The 17,409-nt window shown below is 39.1% G+C and overlaps 1 protein-coding gene across 11 annotated transcripts in view; it reads left to right on the top strand.

Annotated features, from left to right (window-relative positions):
- Positions 1 to 17,409, top strand: part of DYM (dymeclin) — a 226,070-nt gene that overhangs the window by 53,227 nt on the left and 155,434 nt on the right. The gene's annotated exons all lie outside the window — the stretch shown is intronic.

Consider the following 17,409-nt stretch of genomic DNA (forward strand, 5'->3'; position numbering starts at 1 on the left):
ACTTTAGTGTCCTTCTACCTTAGTACAGCCACAGGGAAAATAGCTTTGTTTTCCCCCATTCCTCTCCTTCTTTGATTTGTAGAGTCCATCCAAACTGCCATCACCCCTGCCTTCGTCTAGTGCCTCTCATATTGCATGCACTTCTTACATACTGGGTTTGCTTTTCTAAGTGCAAACTCCGAAGGTTTCAGCCTACGTCTGTTCTTGTCTCTTCCTACGCTTCCACCCCTTCACTCCTCTGGAACCATTCTCTTAATGTCTCCCTTGGTGTACTCCTACGCTTATTTTCTTGATCCTCTCACGAGTACCTGAAGTACTGTCTCTTCTCCCAACGAACTGAAGATTTTCATTTAAAGCTTTAAGTAAAAGAACCTGTCTTAGAGATTTTTCTAATGACCTGCCTGGGAAAGGGGAGAAAATAAGTACCACATCCTGTTAGGAAATAGAAGTATTTTCTTCTGTTTGGGCCCAAACAGTTGGTTAATGATTTAATTTATCTGAGTATTTGCCTGTAAATGATGTTGGACTATAAAGGACTCCGTAAGTTTTCTAGAGTAAATAGCATATATGTCCATGTGTAATATCTCAGAATTAACCCTTTGCAGTCCTTTGTTTTATATGGCATCTGGTATGTTGGTAGAGTGCTGTACAGAGTAGAAGATGGTAACACAAACTGAGAGTCGTATTTTTGGAACAGAAGCAAGTTTAAAGCAATGAAGAAACGCTTAGACATGATTTCTGTGTTGTGGGTTTGGTTTTGTTTTTTTGTTTTTTTTTTTTTTTGTATTTTGTAATCTTTACAGAAGAAGAGTTCAAAGAACAGAAGAATTGAAAACTCACTTTTATGTTGCTCAGACTTTTAAATATCACATAATGCTTAAAATAAGTTTACTGAAATAGTCTAAATATAATCTATTTAGGATGAAAGGGGCTAGGAGCCTGGTTTTAAAAATAATTTATTTTTCATATTAAATTCCAAGGTCTAAAATAATAAGTGTATCTGTCAGTTTGAAATTATTTAACTTGATATGTCATATACGTTACTAAGTATTACATTACACATGTTCCATAGTTACTTGTACAGGAGCAGCAGATCAACACGCTCTTGTGAGCATTGTACTTTAAATCCACCCCCCCTTTCCTTCCTTGTGATTCAGCAGTTTACCCTTTCCCACAGTTAACCTTCTCCTGCTTCTCATCCTTCATATCTTGTTTTTTTTCCTCTTATAAGCCTCCTTAACCCAGAAACTGTGCATCCAGCATCCTTACATCAGTTATGCCTTCTTAGTTCGGCCTTTGACTGTATGCAGGCTATCTGTGTGCAAGTTTCTCCATCCTACATACCTCAATTAGAATTGCATTGCCAATTATGTTGTTCTTCAGTAGTTAAATAAGCAATTGTGGGTTCAGAAAGAGGGAGGGAAATGATAGTTTAGTTCTGTAACTTCATAAAGGTTGTTCTTCTGTACTGAGTCAACTTTGTCTTTGCAGTCTTTCTGTAGGTGTGCAAGATAATTGTGCTGCTAGGTCTGGTGCTATGTTGTTGATGTGAAGGCATAAATTGTATCAGTATGCATGGTGATAGAAACGAGACTTCATATATTAGAAATTCAGTTTTCTTTGTTCACAAGTTACATTGAAATAGCTTAGCTTCAAAAAATGGTTTGGGGTTTGGGTTTTTTTTTAGCTTTAAATCCCCTCCTTTTTTTTTTTTTTGAGTACCTTTAGCATTTGCCAATTCATGGTCCACAGTTAACCAAGTTGAGAGAATTTTTTATGGGCAAGCAAGATTTTTTTAATTAGCCATTTTATATCTTGTACAATAAAATTAATGTTACAGTGAGGAACTGCCAAACAGATGATATGCTAAGAAAGGAGAATGTTTGTGCTACTCAAGGCTGTTGAAAAATAAGTCATTTCAGATGGTTTCATTTGAAATTGTTGATCCAGTTTATACTTTGCTGTTAAAAAGAACGAAACACTTTAATGCAACTTGTAGTACTTAGGAGTTACTGCAACAGTAAGATGTAATTGACTTAATTTGTGCTGTTTAGATGATTATGGATGTAATGGGTACAATGTTGTACCTGTAAGAAACTAATGAAAAGGCAGTAGCTGGATTCATCTTCATTAATCACCTAAGCAACCATCATCACTAATTTGGCCCACAAATGTACTGTCGTGGTATTCATCTAAATTGCAGAATTCAGTGTGTAGTGGTCAATTACGACTTGTTTTCTCATGTCTGTACTCTTTGGTTGGAACCAGACAAACATCTCTGGCCATTAATGACTTTGTGTCATGTAAGTATGTACTTCACTCTTCATTATGTCATTCAGCATTAGTGCACTTGAAGGCATTGGATGACCTCTTTTGTACATCTGTGAGTTATATATATTGCAGCTTATTCCTTTTATTTTTCGATACTATACATTGGTTTATAGGAACACTTGTATGGTTATCTTCAACTTTACAAGAAAATTGTTTATGAATATTTGGTGTTTTGTGTTAATATCTTTTTCTTCAGTCTTACAGAGTCTGATTAGTAATGTTTAGATTAAAACATGTCAAAGTAGAGAGACACAAAAAGCTGCTAATGATGTGTCTATTATTTCTTATGATTCCATCAAGCTTTTTTTCTACTAACAAATATTTCAGGCTGGTTGTTTCTACCTTCCACAGCCTTTTCATGATGTGTCACAGATCTGGTGTATGATCTGCTACATTACTACAACCTTGTCTATCTCCCTGGTGCTTAGTCAATGTTTAATTGCCTGTTCATGTTCACCATAATGAAAGTGTAGATCTGAGACTTCTTTCCCAGTTTTGTCTCTTCATCTTGCTTACAGTTTGTAACAGCGTCACCCTCTTATCTTGTAATCGTGGTGCTTTGACCTGTCTGAATGTGAAGGTTTAGGTAATGAACAGACCTTTAACCTTTCTCTTAGTTTCTCTAAAGATGCATCCAAACTGGAGCACACCGTGTGTTTGTAGTTCAAGGACACATTCTCTGAGGCTAAGTGGTTGAGTATTAATAGTAGTGTAGCTGTGGCAGGCTCCCTCTGCAAAAGCTGCTTGGCAAGTTGGGATCTGAGCAGCTTCATCCTGACTGAAATCTGTGCTGTGAGGACCACACGAGGTGGTCTGAAGTTTGGTTGAGCTACTGCCAGAGGGGAGCCTAGATGCCCTCTTTGGGAGTCTTCATTCTCTTTTCATGAGGTAAAACTCATCTTCTATATTCTGTAGCACAGAAAAACATTGCCTCTGGCATAAATCTCTGAAGGCCAGTAATGTATTCACCATCAAGGTCTTGCACACTTCCTTTGACATACACTGTGTTGTGGTTTTTTGTTTTCCTTGAAAGTTAATTTATCTTTGTGCTTCTGAATGATGATAGAGCATACAACAGTTACACAGCATCAGCGCTTTAGGTAGCATGCGTTGGTCCCAGGTCCACCAAACGCTTGGGACTTTCAGCCAGAAGGATCTGAAACTGGAAAAGTTGTAATATGACCCTTTAAGAAACTCTTGATCAGTCTTACAAGCTTCACCAACCTCTTTTTGATAAGTTGACCAACAGCAATTTAGAACTAGCTGGACAGGTAGTATAGGTTTTGCTCTGTGTCCCTCAGTCACAGCAGCTGATGGCAATGATAGCAAAGCATCCTTTCCCAAAAGAGAAATTTATACTCTAGGGTCTTGGGATTGATAGTTTTAGCAAGTCTTCTGAAGTCTGGTGAGACACTACATATTTGCAGCTCCAACCCCCTGCCATGGGCAGGGGCACCTTCCACTAGAGCAGGTTGCTCCGAGCCCCGTCCAGCCTGGCATTGAAAAAGAATTCCATACTAAGCATTCACAAGGCTTGTATTTATTAAAGTCTTCTGTAAAGCTCTTTTCTATGCTAACAGACACAGTCTAGGCGCATGGTGTGCTGTGAGCTCTGCTGCTGTGCTGACTAATGCTGCCTCTTCTCCGAGCCTCTCTCTGTGCTAACCCATCTCGTCTCTTTTCCTATATCTATCTTGTAAGCTATTTAGGTTAGGGACCATGAAGAGTATGTACAATAGATAGCATAGTGAGGCTGTTGTTCATGACTACAGCTTCTGATTTCTGTGGTCGTACAAATCATAATTACAACCATATGCTCCAGCTTGTTTACGAGAGTGCTGCACCAAGTTTCACGAGGTGTGCTGGTGATTTATCTCCCTGACATTTATCCTGATATTCCAAAACCTGAGCAGCTTCAAATAAACCATTATAAAAGAAAAAAAGAAAACCTATTGGCTCAAAAATGATTTTTCTTCTTTAATTCTTCAGGGGAAATTGCTTGTTAAAGGAAACCAAGAATCAAGCTGATGTATTTTAACAACAAAAGTTTTAAAACCTGATATCTTGCAACAACTAGGGCTAAGAAAAGGAATTTCATGTAGGAGAAAAAGAGGCATTTCATGCTTTCCAAACGCTTCTTAGCTCTAGAGAATTACATACATTGAAATTGATATAAAGACAATTTTTATAGTTACAAAATTTCAGTAATCAGTTATTTTTAAAAATACCCTAAACACAAAACATGTTATACTTGAGTTTTTCTTAAAGTCCTGTAACTTTCAACTAGGGGGATGGTAAGAAATCCGTATCTCTTCACCTTCCAATCCAGTGTCAGCAAGAGTGTACATCTCCTACATAGAATTTATTTTGTCAAGAAAGGTGAAAATGCTGTGAAAAGATTGTAAACACCCTTATTTCCATTTCATTTTTGAACATATTGCAAATGAAAAAGAGGCTTGGCCACACCGTCTAGGAAATGGACCAAAATCTGGGAATTAAATTCTTCAGGTTCAGTGCCTTCTTCCAGCAGGCCACAGTGCTTCTCACAAAGTATTAACAGATGCTAAACTTTTTGATGGTCATTCTTCTGGGTGGTGGGTATGGGTATATAGTATTAATATGTGACTGAAAGGGTAGGGTTCTTTATACTAGTATGGGATATTGAAGTGAGTCATAACTCCATAAGGCCTTTATTCTTCAGAATTTTGGAAACACCTGCAGTGAGCCGCTCAGGTTGTTCTGTTCTGCACATTTTCTGACAAAAATGGCTCGGTATTTCAGGATAAAGGACAGTTTGTTTGGCTTCAGATGCACAGATTGACACTTATTATGAATGGGTTTCCACCTGATGTCTGATTAGTGGCAGGAACCCTCGAGGGTTGGAAATAGAATGAGCTGCATTTCAGGTCAGGGTGAACTTCCTGCTCCTTCCCCAGAATAAGTGACCATAGATTTTAATTTTCAGTGCATCTGAAATGAAAATCTGTATTTTAACCCTTTCTTCAAATAACTCCTGAAGTCTGGTAGGTTTTTAACATATCCAAGGTGAAAGAAGAAAAGCTTATTTGTATGATATTTGTTATGCTGGGCATAGAATGCAATACTGATAGGAGCAGCAGTTTTGAAACAGTTTTATTTGCCTTACCAACGGTCCTGTTAGGGAAGGGGACAAAATATTTCAAAGCTTAAAATAAATTAAAACATTCTTTGCCTTGGAAAGCAAGTGGAATTTAAAAATAAAAAACTAAGAGTACATTTTCATAGTGAAGGACATAATTATACGTAGCTGGGAGATGAGGGAGGCAACATCTGCCACTTAGGTGGACAAGAGGAACAGTGAGTTTGCTTACCTGTTAATTGCATTAAATCCTTAAATTAAATCCTTAAATTAATGCAGCAGAACTTCCCAAGCATACATCTTGCAGATACAGCAGAACTTATGTTTTTCCAATTATCAGTAGACATTTTAATTTACATAACAGATCAGATCTAATATATGAATTTGGTATGAATATAGCCTTATTCTGTGATGTCAGTTTACTCAACTGCAAGGTTTAGATATAAAGAGTAGTTTACATAAGGAGCCTGCAGATGAACTCTCATTTAATGCTGGTACTTAGTAGACAAGAATGTTCCTTGCAGAAGAAAGTGGTGGCTGTCTTGCCAATGCCTGTCCAGGAGGAGGTGGATAATTAACTACATTGTTAACTAAGTCATTAATGCAAGTAGAAAGATGTTGCTCTAGCTGTTGAATATACATGGTGCAAAGGAACACTGTGCTGTTAGGATATGACAGCTGTGGTAGGTTTTGCAGGGGCTCTAAGGGAAGTGAAGCAAAACGTTAAGTGTATTACAAAAGCAATGCTTTCAGTGGTGCCAAAACTTAAAATCAGATGAACACTTGAATCTGATTAATCTGCAATGAAAATATTCGTGTGCACGAGGACATCTGTAGTTCAAACTTGCAGTTTTGAAGATGCGTGCAGAAGCTTTCAGCCTTGACTTGGATCATAAATCTGTAATTTTTATTTTCCTCAGCAGCATTGTTCTCAGTTCTGTTGTGTAGTGCATTTTTCTAGTTGTGGTCATTATGCAGAGAATACACTGAGTTTGCGTAGCACAAGGCGAAAATATTTTGGAGGGTAAGTGGACATGCCGTGAAAATCTTGGCTGTAATGAGTTTTGTAATGCTGAGGCAGCGTGAGCTTGCTAGAGCCACACTCCATTTGGATGTGGCTCATAATATGTTTTCTCTTGAGCCTCGTTAGGTACATACTGAAGAGCACATATTTACTGTATTGCATATATGGACTCAAGTGTTTGATTTTGAGGGTGGACTTCACAAATAATTTCATTTCCACAGTTTCTAATGAGTAATTTTTGTTTGAGTAATCTCAAATTAATGAGTAATTTTTGTTCTTCTTTACGTTAGAGCATCAAAAAGCTTGAAAGTCTTTCCATCTTTCTTTTATTTCTATGGATTATGGCCTTACTTCCTTGTTTTTGTAGACCCATGGAGGAACTAAGCTTTGCAAAGAGTGATCTAAGATTTAATGAGACCTTTGACTAAAATCTTTGTCTTAAACCAACAAAGACAAACCCTTAATGCGATTATAGCATAGCTATTTTTTACCTAATGTTCTAGAAGAGCCAATGGTAATTAAATGTGTTCTGCCAAACTGTAGTTTCCAACACAAGTATGAGATTTTTACATAACCTGATAAATGACTATTTTTCCTTTTGAACAAGCCATCAAAAACATTTTCCGTCTTTCTGCGAAAGACTTCCCAGCCAAATCAGAGCAAAGCCAAATAGATCATGTGCTTAGCAATGTATTAGTAGAAACTATTTTAACAGTTGCAGATTTAAATTTTATTTCCTTGTCCTGAAGCCAGTTACTATTGTTGAGTAATTTGGAGCTTTTCTCCTCTGATTGAAGTTTAAGTTATTGGTATGTAGTGGTTGTAGTATAGAGCAGTGAACATCCATTTTCATGACAGTTGGGTTTGTTTGTCAATTTTTCTCTTTCAAGTGAGTGGCATTTTCCACAGTGACTCACTTTGGGGAAAGAAAAATACTATTAACAAGAAAAGAATGTGGCACCTAGGAACAGACATCCTGGTGAAAAGAATGGATTTCCATTATTGAAAAATAAATTTCTTTATGACATGGAAATTCAATTATTATCCTTATAGGAAAGTGTGAATTTTTTCTTGCTTCTCAGTAATTTGATTTTTATTTGGATGTTGAATTTGTAGCAAGTCCAGAGCCGAGCTGCTTCCAACCTCTGTCAGTCCATGTCTGGCTGATGGCTGTGTCACGAGTAAGGGACATGGCTCAGACCTAAGCGATGAGCTGATGCTCAGCTGCTGACTGGGAGGGCACAGCTACGTTAGGAGAGGCTCAACACAAAGCTTCACCCTGGTCGTTCTGCACCTCCCTTACTGCGGGTGGAAAGCTGGAGCAAGTGGGAAGAAATGGCATTTTACTGGTGTCTGCAGTGCTAAGGATACTTTGCTGATGGCAGTGTAATGTGGTGGTGTTCCTGAAGGCGTGCACAAGAGAAGGTCTTCGAGTCTTAGAAGAACAGCTTTAAAGTTAGTGGTGTTACAGTTCTGATGGTCTGTGAAGGGCAGGTTTGTAGAAAGAGGCAGTATTTTTCATTAGACCAGTTATAGCAGTTGGAATAGCACAGAGAAGTATGTGAAGTGTAACACCATACGTGTGCTGCTGAAACCATCTTCAGATGGCATAGCTTCTAAGAAGTTAACCTTATGGGAGAGTTAAAAGCCTTTGATGTTGGCACCCAAAAGAAGATTTCTCTAATCGTTTTACTGGGAACAGTACTGGGAGCCTAAATGTAAATTCTGTTACCAGCACCATAGATGCAATACAATTTTATTAATCTCATCTTTCATCAACAAATATTTGAGTTTACTAAAACTAAGCATTTTAAACTTAGAGCTGTATCTCTTTCACCATGGAATGCAAGGGAAGGACTAGATAGATGAGAGGCTGGAGACGAAGGCACAGAAATACATCTCTTCTTGCATGAGTTTCCTATATTGTGTTACGGTCTTCTCCGTCTTCTGTTTCTGTCCTGTGAGATAGAAGGAATGGGCATGGTGTGGAGCTGGGAAGGCAGAATAGATGTAGGGAGGAAGATGACTCCCTGGTATTTCTAACTCAGGTATGATTTGGCTGGCTTGATGTGAAAGCTCTTGCCAACATGTAGGTAACTGTTGTGGACATAAAAACATTCCTGATATGAATATATATGTAAGAAGTTGATGGTAAACAAGCTTCCTTTGTTGGAGTATCATTAGGGGCTCGCTTATGCAAAATAGCATGTTGGGCTGACAAGCTCTTGCACACTGCTTTTATTTAATATGTTAAGCAAGTGCTTTCATGTTTGGCCTTTCTAGATCAGTCTCTGGATAGTCTTTCTTCCTTTGTGCCAAGCATCACCCTTTTTCCCGCTCATTTGGAGCATTTTGTGAGGTTTGGAGTAGTCTGTTATCAGGGGAACTGCTGCAGTTCAGCAGACAGATTTTCCTTGGCCAAGATCCAAACCTTGCCTTCCTTTTGTGGATATTAGTAATGACAGAGTTGTCACTCTTCTGCTGAGCAGTGTGGGTAATAAATTGGAAACTAGGTTTTCATAAGAGAATTGTGGTCAGGAGCAGGACAAGGTTTTCTGTCTAAATGAAATATTTCAGAATGATTCTAACTCTGGAACAGTTCCTTATGATTATTAAAAGACTAATTTTTTTAGCATTCCTGCTAATATTTTGCATTTTTGCTCAGCATTATGAGAACCTGTAGTTGATAAATGTACAGACCTGTATTCTCTGACTGAACTAAGATCTACTTTCCCCCTGGTCTCAGTTCACACAAACCCCTTGCATTATTTAGCTGATGTTATGCTGCAGCTGACGTTCAAAATCAGCCCATATATTTCTGCCATGCACATACATGAGTCTTCTGTATTAAGCAGTTATTGTAGAACTTCAAGTTTCAACATGTTTCTGGGGCAATGTGTAAGTCTTTAGGGTGCTTGAGGGTGAAAGGCTTTTATCACTAGGTTTCTCAGGTCACGTTTAGCTGGCCATTAATAAGGCTTCAGTAAGGTGTTGAAGGTTGGCTTCCGAGATTTATTTTGCACTTCACATCTTGTGAAGAAAATACTTAAAATGTGCATACGTCCATCAGAAACCCTGCTCATAGAACACATGGTGATTATAATGGGATGCACAGGGCTGTCAGGAGGATGTTCTGCATCAGGTCTTTATTCTTTCCACCTGTAATTGCTGTCCTGTGTCATTCCTGTCTTCAGCTGCCTGTCTACACCTGTGAGATATCCTAACGACTGCTCACACTTAGTGCTGTGGCTGATGGGTTTTAAGAAGGGGCAGGAGCCACGTCTTACATATCGATGTGCTTTTCATTTTCTTCGGGGTTTTTATTTTCTTTTCCTCCTCTCTCTTCTTTTAATGAGGTTTTACATTAGAGAAATCCAGCCATTAGAAACCCTGAGATGCCCATCATATAGCTAGCTATGAACCCGTGGGAAAAGGTGAGCCTGTAAATTCTTCTGAGCCCTTTAGAACATCTAGTTTTCAGCCAATCTGAATTAGGGCTTAAATGAGCTAGGACTTTACAGGCAAGAAATAGCTCTTTTGCAACTGGTTCTTACTGTACCGGTCATGTAATATCTGTCTAAATACATTGCTTTGTGAATTGAAATAAAAAAAAGAAAAAGAAGTGGGGAAAAGGATTAGACAGTAGAATGTAAGAAAAGTGAATCATTTGCTGAGAGCCATCTTAGCTATTTTTTCCTCAGTATTCTCAAGGAAACCCCTGTATTATAGTTATCACCCTTACAGACTTTTATTTTGGACTGGCAAAGGAACATGTCATTTCTTTAAAGAGAAATTTAACTAAAGGCTGCCTGCCTGAAGGCTTGTCTTTTCTCCAACTGCATAAGCTGGTCTTACATTATTCTTTGAATACTTTGCTTTTGAAGTTTTTGTGTAAACATATTGGAAGCTGTGCAGTTCTTTTCAAGAAAGAGAACAGACCCTGAGGATTGCCATTAAACATAAATGACAATGGCAAATTACAGGGTGTGTGGTGTAAAAGCCTTCCTATTGCTCTGCGTGGAAGAGCATGGAAGAGTACACCTATTTATGGCTTTAAAAACAGCTATGATGCTAGTTCTGAGGTGTGTTTATGCACCGAGACATCGTGTGCTCATGCAGCATCCTAGTAGCTTCAGTGGAAGTCTTTTGAGATGAGCCTAAGCTTTCAACTCTGTAGCTGTAACAAAGGTATTGAATGCCTGTGGGGAAAAAGGGACACTTCTTGACGATGCTCTGTGATTTATAGTGATGGAGGAAATACAGGAGCATTTCGTTTTTCCCAGTATATCAGGTGGAATATATATTCTTTAAAAAAACAATTATGTTGAAAATAATCAGAAAACCACCATTAGTATTTAAGCATTTGAAGGAAGAAGGTGGTGCAACTTTCCAGTCAGAAACCAGGAATGTTGTGTGGTACAACGTGCATGGAGCACCTTGATATCTGGTGGGAACACTGATAAAATTTCTCCAGCCACCTGTGTTCCTGAGGCTGTACATCTTTCAGATAAGAGCTTAGAGCTGAAGATACAGTTTCAGAATTTCCTGGTATCTGGATATTTAAATAATACTACGAAGAACTTGTATTTCTGTAGTCAACTACAAACGTTTAGGTCTTTTGTGTTAAGTGCTGCTTTTTACAGAGAAGACTGGGAAAGGGAACAAAATAAGTTTGAAGAAAACAGTTTCACTAAAAAAAGACGTAATTATCTTATTTTCCAAATATGTTGTTTGGAGCACCACTGGATATCTGTAGCGTAAGGTCAAGCAAGGTACGATGACGTGCGTGACAAATTGCCTATACAGGAAACTGTTCTTTTAGAATTTTAGAGGTTCTAAAATACAATAACTGCTTTAAAAACATGGCTGGGAAGTAGAACAGTAATAGGCAATTTTTGAAACGTAATGAGTTAACACCAAATTGCTTAAAGGGTACTTGCTAGGATACATTAGTGGGCTATTTGTGGTCTTGTGGTGGGTGGCAATCAGGCTTAGCAGTTGGAATGCCTGTGACAGCCTCTGATCAACAGGATTTATCATCGTGCTTTTGAGACCTAATGCTTACCTCAGAAATGATCTGTACAGTCTAATCAGAAACAATGCATGTGCTAAGCAATGGAATAAAGATTCCTTTGGGTTGGAAGGTCTCTTTTGGAGAAAAAGTACTTGTTGTAAATCTAAAAGTAAAGTGCTAAAACCACATATATTCTCTTTATCCAGAGAATTCGCTAGGAAGCTGTATGTCCTGGTGTGGAATATATAGTAAGTTCTGGCAGGAGGGATTGTTCCCACACATGCCTTTCAAACAGCTGATAATTGGAAGTGAAGCAGCTGCTTGCAAATTTATCACCTCAGTCTCCTGGAGGAAAAAGTAAATACAAATATTTCTGTTCTGGAAACAGAAACAGAGTGGTTGCTGCTCTTGGTGAACCACCGTGAGTGTTGGTGCATGTACATGAAGGGCTTGGTTCAAACATGTGTCTCCATACAGTAAAATAAGTTATTTCTGAATTTCCACAATGATCTGGTTGTCAAGCCTCAAGTCAATGAATTAACAGGATAAAATCTGGAGCATCTCAGTTGGAATTAAAAAAAAAACCAAACAGGTTCATTATGAGAATAATGGCAAATCTGAGCACTACTGTAAGCAGACACAGTCCCATCCTTAACTAAATAGTGGACTCCATTGCTACAAAGATTGACCTTAGTTGAGATTATCCATGAGTTTTCCTGTTGCCAAATATTTAGTAGAACGAATCAAATGGCTGTAGTCTAAGAGCTGCGGGGACAACTTTTGTTCACCTTCTTTAAATTATCCTGCTTGTGACCAAGAAGGGAGGGGAGGCAAAGGGTTCTTCCGCTGATGTTTTCAGAAGCAGCACTGGTCTTCCAGGGTCTCTCTCAAGCAATCCAGAGCATCTGCTCCTGAAATCAAACCTGACATCTGTACAGCAAGTCAACAGCAACTTACTGAGGTAGGCCTGCTGTTTTAACTAGCCTCAGTAGTAGATTGGTGGTCATTAAGAGGAGTTTGTCAACATGTTTAAACATGATCTCACTTTGTTATGGAGAAAGCCTGATTGATTTCAGGCATTTTTTTTTTTCCCTCTTCTCGACTTTCTCTTCTGTTATTCATTTTGGGGATTTTGTGTGCTGTTATTTCTATTAAAAATTAAATTGGGGGATTTGCTGTACAACACAGCGGTGTTTGTTACTTCTAGGACAGGGTCACTGGAACCTGGGAGATGGACAGAAGCTATAGAGCCTCTGATTTTGTAACAGTTGTCCTTGGACAGGACTGACATGTAATCTAGGTTAGAGAACTGCTTATTATGTAAAGGTTTTATGCAACTGAAAGTGCAGCATTTTACATTTTTGCAATTAAGTTGTCCTGAAATACTCTTAGCATAGATGGAAAATGTGCTCATTAGCCATGTTCCTATTCTTGCCCAATGTTCTGTTTAATTTGTCTGTAAACTTTTAACTTGCAGTGGCTGCTGTCACTATGTTTTTTTGTTAAAATTAGTGTATTGGTAAGAATTGCTTATTAATGAAGATTTATATAAATTTCCCCTTTTTTGAAATGTATTTACTTTCCTATCCTGACTCCTAAAACATTGTGAAGCTTTGCAAAAGTTGTTGTACTGTTTCCCAAACAATTTTTAGCTGCTGTACCAGTCACAAAACAAAGTTTTGGTGACAGCTCTTGCTGCAATCAAGTGATTTAATTGCAGCATTAAAATGAACAAATGCAGGGGAAAAAATACAGAGTGTGGCTGGTCTGAGTGCATTTGCCATTTATGCTAGTGCTGCTTCATGAATTGAAAATACATTGTGTTTAATCTGGGCTCTCCTGGGACTGTGTAAGCTTACTAAATAAGTGCATCAAGTGCTGTGAAAAAAAAGACAAATTGTAAGAGTGGAAGACTCTTCTTCCACTGTTTTTCTGTTCCCTTAGTGCATTCCGGCTATTTATAAAAGTCTCTCAGAAATGAAGGTTTAGGTAAACTTACTGTGAACAACATATAGAGACTAAAATTTAATAATTACTTTCTAGATCAGTCGTCTGAAACGTTTCAAACATAGTCCCATGTAGCTTGTCTAGTCAGGTTAGTGATTTCTCACGTAATTTGTAGCTACTTGTGGAATTTTTGTTCCTGCTAAATAGAAAACGTTTATCTTTGCCATTTGGCTTCTTAATGTTTTCAGTGGAAGAAGAAAAAATAACCTTGTGTGCTTTTGCAGCCTGTGTATTGGAAAATAATGTGCTCCCAATCTCTGTTGCAGTGTTTCTTTTCCTGTCTTTTCAATAGCATCTTCCCTCCCCCAGCTCGGTGTTTTTCACTCTCTCTCCCTACCACAGCCACCACCAGTCTCTTAAAACTCACGGCATGCTCTGAAATTTGAAGTCACTTTTTAAGTCATTGCGGCATCTTACTGGTATGTCAAGAGCTGACATATTCGCAATTTGCAGTAGTCAGTTCATGAAGCATGTAAGCTGTGTAAAAGTTTGCTTCATCATATATATATAGAGCTCTCCAGTTAATTAATTTTAAATTAAATTTTCACTGTGGTTTGGCACATACTTGAAACAAGCAGAAGGCAACTACTAAAGATGGAAACCTGAAATTCTTGCGATTATTGCACCTTATGTACCAATTAATCCCCTTGTTATGTAGAGCTGACATTTTCCCTGTCACTTCTGCCTCCCTAGGAGGCAGACTTTGAAAAGAAATAAATTAAAATTTATAGTTCAGTCTGGTTAGTGTGGGTGTCATGCTAGACATAATTCCTGACGAAGTGTGGTGTCCGTTGTGGAAATTGTCATTGTATCCTTTCTCAAGCGTAGGAAGGGATCTTATAATTTCCCAGAATGCCAAATGCTTTTAACTAGAATTGAATGCGGTCCACTATCCATAAATTGTAATCATGCATGCATGTGGGTGTCTTATCATTAAAGTCTTATGTCTGTGTGAGAAGTGTGGGAGGTAATAAAAGCCTGGGATGTAATAGGTGATATAGTGTACATTTTCTTCTTAAAATTTGTTCTGAATGTATTTTGGGGTCCTTTAATTTACATCTTCCTCAAAGAAATTGATGCTGTGTTTGCTTAAAGGGATATCAATTAAGCAGTGCTGTGTTTTGTTTTGCTTTTTTTTTTCTTTTGGGCTAGTACCAAATGGTGATTAAAAACACGTTAATGAGGTCCATAGACTCTGCTTGAGTATGCCAGGCATGTTTACGCAATTTCATACTGGTTGTAAGTATTTGACGTGGAACTTGAGGGTTTTACAGCATTAGCTACATCAGGACATTCCTTATAGCGGAGGCAGGTGTCTCTGTAGCTGGTTATGCTTTTCTTCAATGCATAAACTCCAGCAAGAGAAGCTTGGCTTAGCCTTACGTATCGTAGTACCACAGACTGGTTTGGAAGGGACCTTAAAGCTCCTCCAGCTCCAACCCCTGCCACGGGCAGGGACCCCTTCCACTAGAGCAGCTTGCTCCAAGCCCCTGTGTCCAACCTGGCCTTGAGCACTGCCAGGGATGGGGCAGCCACAGCTTCTCTGGGCACCCTGTGCCCGCGCCTCAGCACCCTCACAGCAAAGAGCTTCTGCCTAAGAGCTCATCTCAGTCTCCCCTCTGGCAGGTTAAAGCCATTCCCCTTGGCCTGTCCCTACAGGCCCTTGTCCCAAGCCCCTCTCCAGCTTTCCTGCAGCCCCTTCAGGCACTGGAGCTGCTCTCAGCTCTCCCCTTCAGGAGCCTTCTCTTCCCCAGGCTGCCCCAGCCCAGCTCTCTCAGCCTGGCTCCAGAGCAGAGCTGCTCCAGCCCTCACAGCATCTCCATGGCCTCCTCTGGCCTCGCTCCAACAGCTCCACGTCCCTCTTGTGCTGCTGCCCCAGAGCTGGATCAGGACTGCAGGGGGGGTCTCCCCATAGCACAGCAGAGGGGCAGGATCCCCTCCCTGAGCTGTTGCTCACGCTCTGGGGTGAAGCTATATTATAGGGCTATATTATACAGCTGTTATACAGGGCTATATTACAGCTGTGGTGAGGATTCCTAGGCATGAAATTAATATGAACAGTAGAAAGTAAATATGTGCATCATTTCAGTTATACAGCTGAAGCTCTGTATTCCAGATACAGACAACTGCTGACAGTCAGGGCTTGATGTGGATATTAAGTCTTGTGGGACAATCTAAAAATGCCGCATTCCTTGAAAATGAAATTATATCATTCTGAATCTTTGTCTGGCGTGCTATTGTGGCAGTGCTAGCCAGCTGTAGAAGTGGTGCTGGTTTAACTACAGCAGTCAGATAGCTGGAGAAAAAATAAGTTGTGCTTGGCCAACTGTGTTGCCTTGGCAATGGTAAAATGACCATTGTGGGTGACGTAAGAGCAGCTGAAGTTGTCTATCTGGCTTTATTAAGCCTTTTTACAGTCTCCCATATCAACTTTGTATGGGTATTATGATCTGGGTAGGTGGACTCCTACATAGGTGGTGAGACACTGGCCTAAAGTGTGGCGGTTTGTACTCCCTCCAGCACTCTCAGTTATGTTTCTGTCTCCCACTGTGACAAAAGCTAATGCTTTCAGTGTTTTCACTTTGACCAATCCCAAACCAAAGGCATGGGAGAAAGGAAATCCTTCCTTTTGTGAGACTGTAAGGTTTGAGCTGACACTTTAGGGGGATATCCATATTGGTTCTGTTGTTTCCTTTTTGAATGTAAATAGCTAATTTAAGTTTTGCTGTGGTGTTTAGCTTGGGTTTCTTAGCCTGCCATGTGTATATATGTCCCAAAAGGTGCATTTGTCCCTCAGTAGTTAGTTGGCATTCCATCAGGAGATTATTCTGTGACTCTCAAGTCACTTTAAATTTGATGTTCTGCATTATATTTTTCTATCTTCAGATTCTAACCCCTAAGTGCTTTGCTGGTTTCCAAGATGTGTATGGAAAATCAGAGGTGTTAATATCCAAGTGAGCTGTACAGTAGCTGGGGAAGTAGTCTAGAGATAATTCATTACGCAAACTGACCACTTACTCCTTTATTTAGTCCCTGTTAAATTTTATGAATGCTTTTCTTATTCTTTCAGAAGCTTTGCTTTTTTTTTTTAATAAAGCCTAGTAGAAATCCAGTTGTAGTGGGTCCAATTCCACATTCACTTTTGATCCAACAGAAGTATGAGTATGTTGAAAGAAGCTCAAACCACATGCTACCGGTTTTGCCTGTGTATTTCTGCCTTCCCATTTTTTGCTCATATTTGCATTTGTGTGGCCACATGGTGAATTGTTGCAGAGAATTGAGCTAGCTCAAAATTGTCCTTTCCCCTAATTTGGCTAAAGAAATTAATTTTCCTCTGTTATGCAAATATTTGAGGTTTTGTTTCTTTTCAGAAGGGTACAGAAAGTGGGAAGAGATGTGCAAAAGAAAGGGGCTGCGTTTTGTTGGAAGCCGTGTTAAAAACTCAATTGACATGTGCTCTGCATCAGCTAGATTGCTCCGACTCCTGTTTCTTGACTCCTTCAAGAAGTCTGAAAAGTCTGTGAGATAAACTTACGGAAAAACGTTAAGCAAATAAGAAGGGTTGGTGCAACTTTTTTAATAGATTTGACTTACCTATGTAAGATCCTGATCTAAATCTTCTCCAACAATCATAATTTATCCATGTATCTCCTGCTTGTCACTGCTCTGCTTATACATTGCGGACAGTGATGGTACAGGGATGTTGTTTTGTGTTTCTGTTGGATGCTCTTCACAGATTGATCTTGCAGGTACCAGTTTATGCTTCTTTATTAACAGACTCTCTCTATTTGAGGGTTTAATAGCAAGAGTTTACTTTAGCGCTACCAGATGAGCCCCTTGGTCTTGATGATTTGTGGCTATTCTGAATTTCTTTCTCAGTCTTCTCCTAGCTCTTCATTACAAGTCTGTTTCTCC

This window comes from Pezoporus occidentalis, unplaced genomic scaffold, assembly GCF_034315485.1.
Source record: "Pezoporus occidentalis ecotype Australia unplaced genomic scaffold, CSIRO_AGI_Poc_V1 ctg157, whole genome shotgun sequence".
NCBI classification, from domain to species: domain Eukaryota; kingdom Metazoa; phylum Chordata; class Aves; order Psittaciformes; family Psittacidae; genus Pezoporus; species Pezoporus occidentalis.